The 15645-nt window shown below is 31.8% G+C and overlaps 2 protein-coding genes across 2 annotated transcripts in view; one reads left to right on the forward strand and one right to left on the reverse strand.

The window, feature by feature from the left end:
- LOC109841464 (ADP-ribosylation factor GTPase-activating protein AGD7-like) overlaps positions 1-15645 on the reverse strand; it is a 62107-nt gene that overhangs the window by 43707 nt on the left and 2755 nt on the right.
- Positions 1-15645, forward strand: part of LOC109840237 (pectin acetylesterase 5-like) — a 41321-nt gene that overhangs the window by 918 nt on the left and 24758 nt on the right. The gene's annotated exons all lie outside the window — the stretch shown is intronic.

The raw sequence follows: 15645 nt of genomic DNA on the forward strand, positions 1-15645 counted from the left end.
ATTTAGTGCCATTAAGGGCTACTCCTCCATTATATTAACTTTTCACCAAGAGAATCCATAACAAATTTCTAACATATAAATCTATGACTCCAGTATTTCTTTCTCCATATGCTCAGCCTTAGATACAAACTAGGAAAAATTAAAAGATATATCATATATATAATGAGGCGTATACCTCTAGCCAATTAAGTTATCTAGAAATTATCAATATCTTGCTGAAGAAGTTCCCTCTCATCACACATGAAATGAAATGTTGAATCACCTAATGAATACTGAACAGCATTAGAATGAGCTACATATCTTAGTAAGTAGTTCTATATAAGTATATACATGCGGTAAATTAAACCGACATGAATCAGTTGCGCAGGCTAAACAAATTGATTGCCATTGCCAATTAGGGAGAACTAAATATGTAGACATTATGATATTCGTAACAAGAGAGTGATTCATGATAATAATGATTCAGTACCAAAATTCTACTAATGTTAAGCCCAAAATGTCTAACTTTTCTAGAAGTAAAAAATCTACTTTGGAATATTCAAGTACCATGATGTTAATCCATAATGGATAAAATGAAGAAAGGTCAGAATTCCGAAGGTAAATTACAATGAAGGTCAAAATCTGGATGAATTGCCCAAAATGCAGATTCTGAAGGATGATTTTGCTTGAAGGCAAGAACGATAACTAGTATAATTTATTACAGCAACACAATGATAAGTACCTTTCTCTAGTATCCATTGTGGACATGTATTTTGCTTTTTAGTGTCCTGGACTCCTGTCATATATTTACTATAGTCACATAATTTTGTCCGTTTTTAAACTTTTGGGTGTCAGTGTATTTGCTCTTGCAGTATATAAGCAATTACTGATTTCCACTTATACACACACACAATATATATATAATATATTATATATATATATATATATATATATATATATATATATATATATATATAGAGAGAGAGAGAGAGAGAGGAGAGAGATGAGCTTATGTCAATTTAAGTTGATAGGAGACATTGTCCATAAACTTTTTACCCACTCATCTTGTCTTTAGATTTATGCCATCAAAGAATGCACAAATCTCAAAAGACTCTTCATATCTTTCACGGATCCTAAGGTAATATCAATGGATAAAAAGTGGTGGATAACTAGCTCCTATCCACTTAAATTTACATAACTCTATTATATATATATATATATATATATATATATATATATATATATATATAATATATATATATTATATATATATGTATGTATGTGTACACACAAACATATGTGTGTGTGTGTTGTACACATACATACATACACGTATACGCATATATATATATGTGTATGTATGTATGTATACGTATAAGTGTATGTATGTATGTATGTATACGTGGTATGTATGTATGTATACGTATAAGTGTATGTATGTATGTATACGTATACGTGTATGTATGTATGTATGTACATACATACATATATACATATATATATGTATGTATACGTGTGTGTATTATGTACATACATACATACATAACCTATATATATATATATATATATATATATATATATATATATATATATATATATATATATATATATATATATATATTATATATATATATATCATAGTATATAATATATATATAAAGCTATATAGTATACAAAATTTGTAGTGTTTTTTAACTACACATATCTACAATTGTTTTATTGTAGAATAAGCACTAGAATCAAAGAGTAGTTGTTTCTCATGGGGATATACACCAGCGAGAGCGGGGTTTATTGGTTTCACCACCGCAGGCCGACTCCCCCACCGGCTAACTTGGCTCTGATACCAACCGTGACCAGGACTTGTTTAGCCTTGATACGATAGAGCTAGCTCGTGGGGAATACTGTGTAGACGGAGGAGAGGATATATTTATTGTTAAAACTACCCTCTACTATGAGAAAATTCTTAAAGAAACAGAAAGTGCATTTGCTCATCATAGATACCGAGGTAAAGAATACAGTATGAGTTTATTTACATTGAAGATCAAAAGAATTCTCTTAAACATTTACCTACTGAAAACCAGGTCTATATGCTAAAAAGGATCTCAAACACATGGAAGACAGAAAAAGATAAAGAAGTCGAATCCTTACATCCTCCTCTTGAACCAATAAAATTCGGTAAAGGAAAAAAAGAAGTCAAAGCTACTCCTATAAAAACTCTCGAGTCAAATTCCAACACAACTAAACAAGAACATCTCTCTCTGGTTATTGAACAAAATAATTTTACTAACATTCATCTTCAAACAATAGGTAAACAAACTGATAGGATTGAAAACATGCTTCTTGACATGAAAAAACCTATCATCAACCAGATATCCATGCCACCTTTTGCCCCTCAGACTTTCACTGAGAATATCAAATTAGGAAATAATAAACCTTTTAAATTAAGTGAGAAAATGAGTAATCTTACTGAAGAATTAACTAAGAGATTAAAAGACATGTCTTTAAATAAATCTCCTGCTATTAATGTCTTGTCTGAATATGAAACTCACCTAGATAATACAATTAACTATCTGATTGATTATAATGAAACCATCCAAAACATTAGAAAGCAAACCTAACCTTCTAGCTCCAAAAATTACTATAGAACAACTCCAGCTGATATGCAATTTGAAGAAATAACTGATAATCATAAGACAAATTTTGATGGGAATTCTCTTGTTGAGTGGAATCTTGATGGATATACTGAATACCAAATTATACATCTATTACAAGAAATGCTTATTTATGCTAATGCCTGTAGACAGCATGACAATACTGAAAAAGACATTGCAAGCGGAATATGTTCTTCCTTTTCTGGTCAATTGCAAGGTTGGTGGGATCACTATCTTACCCCAACAGATAAAAATAACATTCTAAATAATTATAAACAAAACCAATTAGGAGAACCAATTCGCGATGCAAATGGACATTATATTAGTGATGCTGTTTACACCTTACTCCTTTTCATTTATCATCACTTCATTGGCTTAGCTAATAGCCTTCAAGATAAAGTTAGAGAACAACTCATGAATTTTAGGTGTAAGACCCTTACAGACTTTAGATGGTACAAAGACGTATTCCTTTCCAAGGTCTACCAATTACACGATTGTAATAACCCTATTTGGAAAGAAAAGTTCATTTCAGACATTCCACCCTTATTTGCTGAAAGAATAAGAGAATCCATTAAAGAACAAAGTAATGGAAGTATACCTTATGGTCAAATTCCTTTTGGAGAATTAATTCAGAGGGTAAATACCATTGGCCTAAAACTTTGTAATGATGTTAAAATTAACAATCAATTAAGAAATCAAAACCTGGTAGGAAAAAGGGAATTAGGAGATTTTTGTTATCAATTTGGTTTTCAAATGGAAAATCCAAGAATAAGAAATTATAAAAAACGACAGAAACCAAGAAATAATTGGAAAGAAGAAAAAACACCTCCTAAAAGAAAGACTAGAACAAATAGTACTAAAAACCCCACTTGTTATAAATGCAAAAAGAAAGGACATTATGCTAATAAATGTCCACAAAAAGATCTAAAAACTAAGGTCAATGAACTTTTATTAGACTCCAAAGATTTTACTACAGAAGAAATTGATCAGTTTATTAATAATTTGAGACTTAGTGATGTTGATTCCTCAGATTGTGAAGATTTATGCAATAATCTTTGCATTTGTTTCAACTTTTCCGAAAGCTCTTCAGAAACTTCCCAGATAAACACTTTAAACGAACACGAACAATTTATTCTTAATACTGATCCACAAGAAAAAAAGAACACAATTAACTAAGTACCTTGAAATGACCAAAAATAAGGGAAAACATTTAACCAAAGTTCTTGAAGAAAAGAAAGAAAACGAATATTATACTTTCTCTGAAATTATAAACAGAATTCAAAGTGAGAAAAAAATTTGAGAATAAAGTAAATATTGAAGAACTTCAGAAGGAACCGGGAAATTTAAAAATAGAACTTCTTGAATTAAAACAAAAAATAAACATTTTAGAAACTTACTTAGAAAATAAAACCATAGATGAATCTGATGATTTCAAAAATAGAAAAAACTTTGAACAAGATTTTGATGACAATGAATTTATAAATTCTATAGAAAAATATGTTGAGAAAAAATGGAGATGTAATATCATGCTTAACATTATGAACGAATACTCTGTCCAACACACAGCTCTAATTGACACTGGAGCAGATGTAAATTGCATTAGAGAATATCTTATTCCTCTGAGATTTTATGAGAAAACATCTCACCTAGTCAGTGCTGCACATGAACAATCTCTCCAAGCCCGATATAAACTCACTGATGTTTATATTTGCAATGGTGGTCAAAAAATTAAAATCTCTTTCGTCCTATTCAAAGATCTCAAGCAAGGTATTATTTTAGGAACTCCTTTTATCAATAATCTTAAGCCATTTATTGTAGATGCTCATGGTATACATACATAGGCTAGAGACCCCAACATCTCTTTTTGGTTTAGTAAAGAACCAGAAGATATGTTAGTTAACGACCTATTTTCTGCATTACAATTCAAAGAAAAATGTATAAATGTTCTTTCTAATACTGAAGACAAAGATTGCCGAGACTCTTTTAACACAAAGATTCTTAATAATAAAGGGTATATTCGTCTTTTATATATTAAAGAATTCTCTCGTATCCCTTTTGATAATAGATATTTTGATATACTAGTGCGTATGAATGAAGATCTTCTGGCCGCTTGCAAAGAAGAAATTGAAATACTTATCAAAGACAATTTAATAAAAATTGATTACAACACATGTTGTTTGGACTCTGACGTTTACTCTGAACATGGAGTTGCTAGTCAAATTATTGATTATAAGAGCTCAAATAATTTAGTTTGGGTTAATTATCAAGTACCAGAATATCAAATTGAATATATTATAATGGGAGGATATTTTCAAAGTTTTACATCAAGATGGGTTTTTGGCAAATGCAAATCATAGAAGAAAATCGATGGAAAACTTTTCTAATTCAACCTTTCTCTTTCTATACTTGGAGGCGAATGCCGCCAGGTTTTACTCACTTTCAACAAAAATATCTAAAATTCTTAGAACAATATCTTTATGAATGTAGAGAATTTGTTATCCTGTTACCTACTGTGATAATTCTCTTTTCAAGAAATTTTGAAGAACATTGGAAACAACTAGAAATATTCTTTCGTTATTTTAATAAAATATTAATTTCAAATATACATTTTCGAACCTTTTGCAGGAAAAAGATGACTCATCAAGCTTTAATATCACAAGCTAAAGGAAAATCTCCTTGCTTAACTCTAGCATCTCCTTCAAAAAGGACCAAATACTTTTATGATCCAAGATTAAAATATCCTGATTATATGCTTGTTAATAATCTATGGAACAACATCTGCGCTCACGAAAAAAGACAAATCAGAGTTCATATGACTCCTTTAGTCAACCTTTTAAAAGAAAAGGATGAGAATTTTCTTAAACAAAACCAGCAGCTGAAAGAAAAATTTATAGATCTTTCCTATGAGATTAATTATCTCTATCCTTATTCCAATAAAATTGGATTAACATCTCATGAGATGTTTCAAATCCTCGGAATACCGGAATACATTCAGCAAAATATTTGCATGGAACGCCTTAACAGAGAGCAACTATGGTCCAAACTAAACATTTTTCCTCAAGATATTCAAGATGTTATTAAGGCAAAAGTTGAAGATGACAATATTGTCTCCCTGTTAAAAAGTTCACAAGGAACATACAATTCCTATAACAGATGGCTCTCCTAGATTCGCGATAAATATTAATCACATCCCCCTTTACATCCCGCATATTGATGCTGGGCTTGTCTACGAGTTACAAATTGTAAGTGAACCTCTATTTTTCTACAATCCAATGAGGCTTAAGGAACTACCAGCCATTATCAAGACAACCATCTTTTTGTCTCCAATTACTTTGGCACACCTTCAATTTAACATCACGCTACTCTACATGAACGAAACGGTCCTAACTATTTTCCGAGCTTACAAATTTGGGAAATCTCTACATTCTATGAACTTCATCCTTGGGGTTCATGGTTCGACAAGGAACGTTATGATACAGGCTTAGATCGTTTTCAAAGTACCATCTGATTCTATAAAAAACTTGAAAATTTATTCGAGGATTATTCCTATTTTATGACTGACGGACTTTGAATCATCTGCACTGACATTTGTATGGGGGAAACCTCACATCACAGAGCCACTAACACAGTCATTGATAAATGGATGACCAATCCACCTATTGGGCCAGAAACCAGAGAAACTTACGATGTTTTTATGGGTGCAAAATAATATCAAGAGGATGTCTTCATTCAAGAAGAAGAACCCGTCTCTTCGAATAACACATCAATCGATAGCGACTTGGTCGAAGAGATAACACATAGATGGGATGATATGTGACTTAGGGTAAAATTCTGTCTAAGATAAATATCAACGGCTTAAACACTAAGTCGATCAACCATTATCTTTTTCTAAGTTTAAAATAACTAACTTTTATAAAAATTTCTTTCACAGCTAAAAAAACAAACTGCAGATGAAATAACAGCCTATATGTCTACACCTAGTCTGCTTTGGATGTTGAAGGATGCTACAATTTTTGTCAAAAAGGCTTGGCTACTCTACATCTCTTAGGTTTTGACAAAATTGAAGCCGGTGGGACCCACCAAGCTTTAATGGATAGGAAAGGAATCTTTTGCATAGTTTCTAAAAAAGTCTATAAAAGGAGAAGGAGTTGATGCGTTCAAGGGGAGGTGTTTTGGAGAGTGAAGTCTGATCCTCTCTAGAGAAATCCCTCCTGTTTTCCCTTTTTTAAGTTTTCAGTTTTAATTTAAGTTTGAGTGATGTTTTCTTTTGAGTGTTTGTAAGATAAGCATGCTCTATTACTACTAGCTCCAGCGGATCACCAAGGTTTGTAAGTGTTTAAGTTTATTTTTCTTTCAAGTTTGTAAGCGTCTTATGTAAATACTATCTAGTTTGCTTCCGCCTCTGTTACTGTTCATTACTGTTCACGTCGTTACTGTTTATTTTTGCTATTCATTACTATATTTCCTTCTTTTATTTTTGATATACATGTGAACGAAGTAGAAGATATAGCTATAAACAATAGATATATCCTCTCCTCCGTCTACACAGTATTCCCCACGAACTAGCTCTATCGTATCAAGGCTAAACAAGTCCTAGTCACGGTTGGTATCAGAGTCTAGTTAGCCGGTGGAGGAGTCGGCCTGCGGTGGTGAAACCAGTAAACCCCGCTCTCGCCGGTGTGTATCCCCATGAGAAACAACTCACTCTTTGATTCTAGTGCTTATTCTACAATAAAACAATTGTAGATATTTGTAGTTAAAAACACTAGAAATTCTGTATACTTGATAGCTTTAAATTCTAAAACACTTTCTTTATTTCCTATTTCAGAGCTTTAATTCTAAGCAATTTTTAGCCTCATTGCTTTATAATTGCTACTCTTGCTTTACTGCTTTATTTGAATTGAATTTTAATTCTCTATATTTTCTAGTATGATCTAGAATCTCTAGCATATTCTAGTTCTCTTTCTTTGTTCTCTTTTTTCTTGCATTCGTCGCAACTTATACAGCTTTGTTCTGTGTTCATCCGGTGTTGTTGACTGGTGGGGACACTGCGAACTTTTTAGAGTTTTTATTTTTGCTTAATACCTAACTTGTTTACTTTGCTATCTTCTTTAAGTCTTTTTTTCCTTAACTAGTTGTCGCAGTTCACATGATTTTCGCCCGCTAAACTTTGTGTGCGTCTTGGGCCTTTGTGTCCGTGTTCATCCTTTGCTGTTGACAGGTTGAGTCTTAAAGACTTTCTAAGATGTCTAAGTTTCTAGGCTATCCTTGGGCAAAAACCATGTTGGTTAAAAACTGAAATCTTAAGTTAACAAATATAAATACTATTGAAGATTTCTATAATGAATCATCTTTTGAAATCGATAAAGAATTCCTAAGGAAGGACTTTAACTCCCTCAAAAATAAAGTAAAAAAAGAACGGTTTTTCCAAACATATGAAGAAGACTCTAGAACATCCATCAGAGCCTTATACTATGATTTCATGCGATCAAACAAGCAGAATATACCCTTTTTTCTATGGTATGAAGCCATATATTTAGAAGATCTAAAATACTCTCTTAAACATCTACCTATTGAAATAATGCTTTTGTTTTGAAAACAATATCCAATACATGGAAAATAGATAAAGATAAAGAAATAGAATCTTTACATCCACCATTGGAACCAATAAATATGGGAAAAGAAGATGTTAAAGCTGTCCCTATCACATCTTTAGAACCTTCTAGCTAGGTACCCTTGCAAAGGGATATCACCCTTGTAACTAAACAAAATAATTTTGCCAATATTCACCTTCAGACAATAAGTAAACAAACAGATAGAATTGAAGATATGATTCTCGACATAAAGAAACCTCTTACTCACTCGATGATTATACCATCTTTTCCCCCTCAGATTTTTACCAATACTAAATTAAAAAATAAAAAACCTTTTGATGAACAAATCCAGGATTTTAATGAAGAATCAACCAAGAGATTAAAAGATATAGAAAAAGGAAAATCTCCTGCTATCAATGTCCTATCTGATCTTGAATCACAATTTAATGATATGACTAACTCTGATCATGATTTCGACAAACCCCTAACAATCCAGAGTATTAAAAAACATCCATATTCTTCCAATAATACAAAGAATTACTATAGGAGACCCACTCCTACCGATATGCAATTTGAAGAATTTAATAGCCAAAAAAATAAGTTTCGATAGTAACTCCCTAGTAGAATGGAACCTTGATGGTTATACTGAATACCAGATAATACATCTATTACAAGAAATGCTTATATATGTCAATGCTTGTAGACAACAAGGTAATCCCGAAAAAGATATTGCTAGTGACCTATGTTCATCATTTTCTGGTCAATTTTAGGGATGGTGGGATCGGTACCTTACTGATTCACAAAAACATAATATTTTAAATAGTTATAAAAAACCCAATATGGAGAACCAATCATTGATAAGACAGGACAAGTGATTAATGATGCTGTCTATACTCTGCTTCTTGTTATATATCATCACTTTATAGGTCTTGTCGATAGCCTTCAAGATAAAGTCAGAGAACAACTCAAAAATTTTAGGTGTAAAACCCTTACGGACTTTAAATGGTACCAAGATGTGTTTCTGTCAAAAATTTACCAACTATATGATTGTAATAATCCTATTTGGAAAGAAAAGTTTATTTCTGGCCTTCCACCTTTATTTACCGAAAATGTTAGAACATCTCCTAAAGAGCAGTGTAATGGCATCATTCTCTATGATCAAATTCCCTTCGGAGAATTAATCCAAAAAGTCAACACTATTGGTTTAAAACTTTGCAACGATATTAAAATTAAGAATCAATTAAAAAATCAAAACCTCCTAAAAGATATTTTAGGAAAAATAGAAATGATACTACAAAGACTCCTACATGTTATAAATGTAAACAAAAAGGACATTATGCTAATAAATGTTTAGCCTTGATACGATAGAGCTAGCTCGTGGGGAATACTGTGTAGACGGAGGAAATGATATATCTATTGTTTATAGCTATATCTTCTTCTTCGCTCACATGTATATACAAAATAAAAGAAGAAAATATAGTAATGAATAGTAAAAATGAACAGTAACATCGTGAACAGTAATGAACAGTAACAAAGGCGGAAACTAACTAGATAGTATTTACATAAGACGCTTATAAACTTGAAAGAAAATAAACTTAAACACTTATAAATCGAAGGCTTGGTGATCCGCTGGAGCTACGAGTAGTAGAGCACACTTATCTTACAAACACTCAAAAGAAAACTTAAAAGCAAACCTCACTCAAACTTAAACTAAAACTGAAAACTTAAAAAAGGGAAAACAGGAGGGATTTCTCTAGAGAGGATCAGACTTCACTCTCCAAAACGCCTCCCATAGAACGCATCAATTCCTTCTCCTTTTATAGGCTTTTTTAAGAACTATGCAAAAGATTCCTTTCCTATCCATTAAAGCTTGGGGGTCCTACCGGCTTCAATTTTGTCAAAACCTAAGAGATGTAAAGTAGCCTAGCCTTTTTGATAAAAATTATAGCATCCTTCAGCATCCAAAACAGACTAGGTGTAGACATATAGACTGTTATTTCATCTGCAGTTTGCTTTTTTTAGCTGTGAAAGAAATTTGTATAAAAGTTAGTTATTTCATACTTAGAAAAAGATAATGATTGATCGACTTAGTGTTTACGCAGTTGATATTTATCTTAGACAGAATTTTACCCTAAGTCACATATCATCCCATCTATGCGTTATCTCTTCGACCAAGTCGCTATTGATTGATGTGTTATTCGAAGAGACGGGTTCTTCTTCTTGAATGAAGACATCCTCTTGATATTGTTTTGCGTCCATAAAAACATCGTAAGTTTCTTTGGTTTCTGGCCCAATAGGTGGATTGGTCATCCATTTATCAATGACTGCCTTAGTGGCTCTGTGATGTGAGGTTTCCCCCATGCAAATGTCAGTGCAGATGATTCGAAGTCCGTCAGTCATAAAGTAGGAATAATCCTCGAATAAATTTTCAAGTTTTTTGTAGACAGATGATTCGAAGTCCGTCAGTCATAAAGTAGGAATAATCCTCGAATAAATTTTCAAGTTTTTTGTAGAACCAGATGGTACTTTGAAAACGATATAAAGTAGGAATAATCCTCGAATAAATTTTCAAGTTTTTTGTAGAACCAGATGGTACTTTGAAAACGATCTAAGCCTGTATCATAACGTTCCTCGTCGAACCATGAACCCCAAGGATGAAGTTCATAGAATGTAGAGATTTCCTAAATTTGTAAGCTCGGAAAATAGTCAGGACCATTTCGTTCATGTAGAGTAGCGGTGATGTTAAATTGAAGGTGTGCCAAAGTAATTGGAGACAAAAAGATGGTTATCTTGATAATGGCTGGTAGTTCCTTAAGCCTCATTGGATTGTAGAAAAATGGAGGTTCCCTTACAATTTGTAACTCGTAGACAAGCCCAGCATCAATATGCGGGATGTAAAGGGGATATGATTAATATTTATCGCGAATCTAGGAGAGTCATCTGTTATAGGAATTGTATGTTCCTTGTGAGCTTTTAACAGGGAGACAATATTGTCATCTTTAACTTTTGTCTTAATAACATCTTGAATATCTTGAGGCAAAATGTTTAGTTTGGACCATAGTTGCTCTCTGTTAAGGCGTTCCATGCAAATATTTTGCTGAATGTATTCCGGTATTCCGAGGATTTGAAACATCTCATGAGATATTAATCCAATTTTATTGGAATAAGGATAGAGATAATTAATCTCATAGGAAAGATCTATAAATTTTTCTTTCAGCTGCTGGTTTTGTTTAAGAAAATTCTCATCCTTTTCTTTTAAAAGGTTGACAAAATGAGTCATATGAACTCTGATTTGTCTTTTTTCGTGAGCGCGGATGCTGTTCTATAGATTATTAACAAGCATATAATCAGGATATTTTAATCCTGGATCATAAAAGTAGTTGGTCCTTTTTAAAGGAGATGCTAGAGTTAAGCAATGAGATTTTCCATTAGCTTGTGATATTAAAGCTTGATGAGTCATCTTTTTCCTGCAAAAGGTTTGAAAATGTATATTTGAAATTAATATTTCATTAAAATAACGAAAGAATATTTCTAGTTGTTTCCAATGGTCTTCAAAATTTCTTGAAAAGAGAATTATCACAGTAGGTAACAGGATAACAAATTCTCTACATTCATAAAGATATTGTTCTAAGAATTTTAGATATTTTTGTTGAAAGTGAGTAAAACCTGGCGGCCTTCGCCTCCAAGTATAGAAAGAGAAAGGTAGAATTAGAACAGTTTTCCATCGATTTTCTTCTATGATTTGCATTTGCCAAAAACCCATCTTGATGTAAAACTTTGAAAATATCCTCCCATGTATAATATATTCAATTTGATATTCTGGTACTTGATAATTAACCCAAACTAAATTATTTGAGCTCTTATAATCAATAATTTGACTAGCAACTCCATGTTCAGAGTAAACGTCAGAGTCCAAACAGCATGTGTTGTAATCAATTTTTATTAAATTGTCTTTGATAAGTATTTCAATTTCTTCTTTGCAAGTGGTCAGAAGATCTTCATTCATACGCACTGGTATATCAAAATATCTATTATCAAAAGGGATACGAGAGAATTCTTTAATTTATGAAAGACGAATATACCCTTTATTATTAAGAATCTTTGTGTTAAAAGAGTCTGGGCAATCTTTGTCTTCAGTATTAGAAAGAACATTTATGAATTTTTCTTTGAATTGTAATGAAGAAAATAGGTCGTTAACTAACATATCTTCTGGTTCTTTATTAAACCAAAAAGAGATGTTGGGGTCTCTAGCCTGTGTATGTATACCATGAGCATCTACAATAAAAGGAGTTCCTAAAATAATACCTTGCTTGAGATCTTTGAATAGGACGAAAGAGATTTTAATTTTTTGACCACCATTGCAAATATAAACATCAGTGAGTTTATATCGGGCTTGGAGAGATTGTTCATGTGCAGCACTGACTAGGTGAGATGTTTTCTCATAAAATCTCAGAGGAATAAGATCTTCTCTAATGCAATTTACATCTGCTCCAGTGTCAATTAGAGCTGTGTGTTGGACAGAGTATTCGTTCATAATGTTAAGCATGATATTACATCTCCATTTTTTCTCAACATATTTTTCTATAGAATTTATAAATTCATTGTCATCAGAATCTTGTTCAAAGTTTTTTCTATTTTTGAAATCATCAGATTCATCTATGGTTTTATTTTCTAAGTAAGTTTCTAAAATGTTTATTTTTTGTTTTAATTCAAGAAGTTCTATTTTTAAATTTCCCTGTTCCTTCTGAAGTTCTTCAAGATTTACTTCATTCTCAAATTTTTTCTCACTTTGAATTTTGTTTATAATTTCAGAGAAAGTATAATATTCGTTTTCTTTCTTTTCTTCAAGAACATTTGTTAAATTTTTCCCTTATTTTTGGTCATTTCAAGGTACTTAGTTAATTGTGTTCTTTTTTTCTTGTGGATCAGTAATAGCATCTATAGTATCAAGAATAAATTGTTCGTGTTCGTTTAAAGTGTTTATCTGGGAAGTTTCTGAAGAACTTTCAGAAAAGTTGAAACAAATGCAAAGATTATTGCATAAATCTTCACGATCTGAGGAATCATCATCACTAAGTCTCAAATTATTAATAAACTGATCAATTTCTTCTGTAGTAAAATCTTTGGAGTCTAATAAAAGTTCATTGACCTTAGTTTTTAGATCTTTTTGTGGACATTTATTAGCATAATGTCCTTTCTTTTTGCATTTATAACAAGTGGGGTTTTTAGTACTATTTGTTCTAGTCTTTCTTTTAGGAGGTGTTTTTTCTTCTTTCCAATTATTTCTTGGTTTCTGTCGTTTTTTATAATTTCTTATTCTTGGATTTTTCATTTGAAAACCAAATTGATAACAAAAATCTCCTAATTCCCTTTTTCCTAACAGGTTTTGATTTCTTAATTGATTGTTAATTTTAACATCATTACAAAGTTTTAGGCCAATGGTATTTACCCTCTGAATTAATTCTCCAAAAGGAATTTGACCATAAGTTATACTTCCATTACTTTGTTCTTTAATGGATTCTCTTGTTCTTTCAGCAAATAAGGGTGGAAGGCCTAAAATGAACTTTTCTTTTCAAATAGGGTTGTTACAATCGTGTAATTGGTAGACCTTGGAAAGGAAGACGTCTTTGTACCATCTAAAGTCTGTAAGGGTCTTACACCTAAAATTCATGAGTTATTCTCTAACTTTATCTTGAAGGCTATTAGCTAAGCCATTGAAGTGATGGTAAATTGAAAGGAGTAAGGTGTAAATAACATCACTAATATAATGTCCATTTGCATCGCGAATTGGTTCTCCTAATTGGTTTTGTTTATAATTATTTAGAATGTTATTTTTATCTGTTGGGGTAAGATAGTGATCCCACCAACCTTGCAATTGACCAGAAAAGGAAGAACATATTCCGCTTGCAATGTCTTTTTCAGTATTGCCATGCTGTCTACAGGCATTAGCATAAATAAGCATTTCTTGTAATAGATGTATAATTTGGTATTCAGTATATCCATCAAGATTCCACTCAACAAGAGAATTCCCATCAAAATTTGTCTTATGATTATCAGTTATTTCTTTGAATTGCATATCAGCTGGAGTTGGTCTTCTATAGTAATTTTTGGAGCTAGAAGGTTAGGTTTGCTTTCTAATGTTTTGGATGGTTTCATTATAATCAATTAGATAGTTAATTGTATTATCTAGGTGAGTTTCATATTCAGACAAGACATTAATAGCAGGAGATTTATTTAAAGACAGGTCTTTTAATCTCTTAGTTAATTCTTCAGTAAGATTACTCATTTTCTCACTTAATTTAAAAGGTTTATTATTTCCTAATTTGATATTCTCAGTGAAAGTCTGAGGGGCAAAAGGTGGCATGGATATCTGGTTGATGATAGGTTTTTTCATGTCAAGAAGCATGTTTTCAATCCTATCAGTTTGTTTACCTATTGTTTGAAGATGAATGTTAGTAAAATTATTTTGTTCAATAACCAGAGAGAGATGTTCTTGTTTAGTTGTGTTGGAATTTGACTCGAGAGTTTTTATAGGAGTAGCTTTGACTTCTTCTTTTCCTTTACCGAATTTTATTGGTTCAAGAGGAGGATGTAATGATTCGACTTCTTTATCTTTTTCTGTCTTCCATGTGTTTGAGATCCTTTTTAGCATATAGACCTGGTTTTTAGTAGGTAAATGTTTAAGAGAATTCTTTTGATCTTCAATGTAAATAAACTCATACCATAAGAAAAAAAAGTATATTTTTTCTAATAGTTCGCATACAATCATAATATAGGGCTCGAATAGATGACCTAAAGTCCTTTTCATAAGTTTTAAAAAACCATTCCTTTTTGTGTTGGTTTTTAGGGGAATTAAATTCGTTTCTTAGAGATTCTTTATCAATCTCAAAAGAGGGTGTATTATCAAAGTTTTCAATAACATTAATGCTTAGTCTTGATGAATCGGAATCATCATAAATGGCAGTTGGTTCCATGTTATATTTAATTCCTATTGGTTTTTTGTTTTTAAGGAAGTCTTTTTTTTCGGGTTGGAATAGAGGAAACTGAGGCACGTCGTTCGTCATTAGTTTCAAGAGTAATTTTTCTAAACGAAGAAAAGTTAACCTCGACATCACCATTAGGATGTTCAATAATTTTTTGAAGATTAGAATTTTCAGGGGGTAAGGGTTCAATGACTTGACTTAATTTCCAAACTGAAGGTAATTTTTTGAAGATTAGAATTTTCAGGGGGTAAGGGTTCAATGACTTGACTTAATTTCCAAACTGAAGGAAGTTGAATTTCATTCCATTTTAAAGTTCGTGGTACAACTAGATTATTTTTAGCATGTGTAAGAAATAAAGTAGTTGCTTCTTTTTCAGGATTAACCTTAGCTAAAGGTGTGAGCGTATTCATGACTTTATAGCAGATCCTATAGGTTAAA

Source organism: Asparagus officinalis, chromosome 5 (genome assembly GCF_001876935.1).
Source record: "Asparagus officinalis chromosome 5, Aspof.V1, whole genome shotgun sequence".
Lineage (NCBI taxonomy): Eukaryota > Viridiplantae > Streptophyta > Magnoliopsida > Asparagales > Asparagaceae > Asparagus > Asparagus officinalis.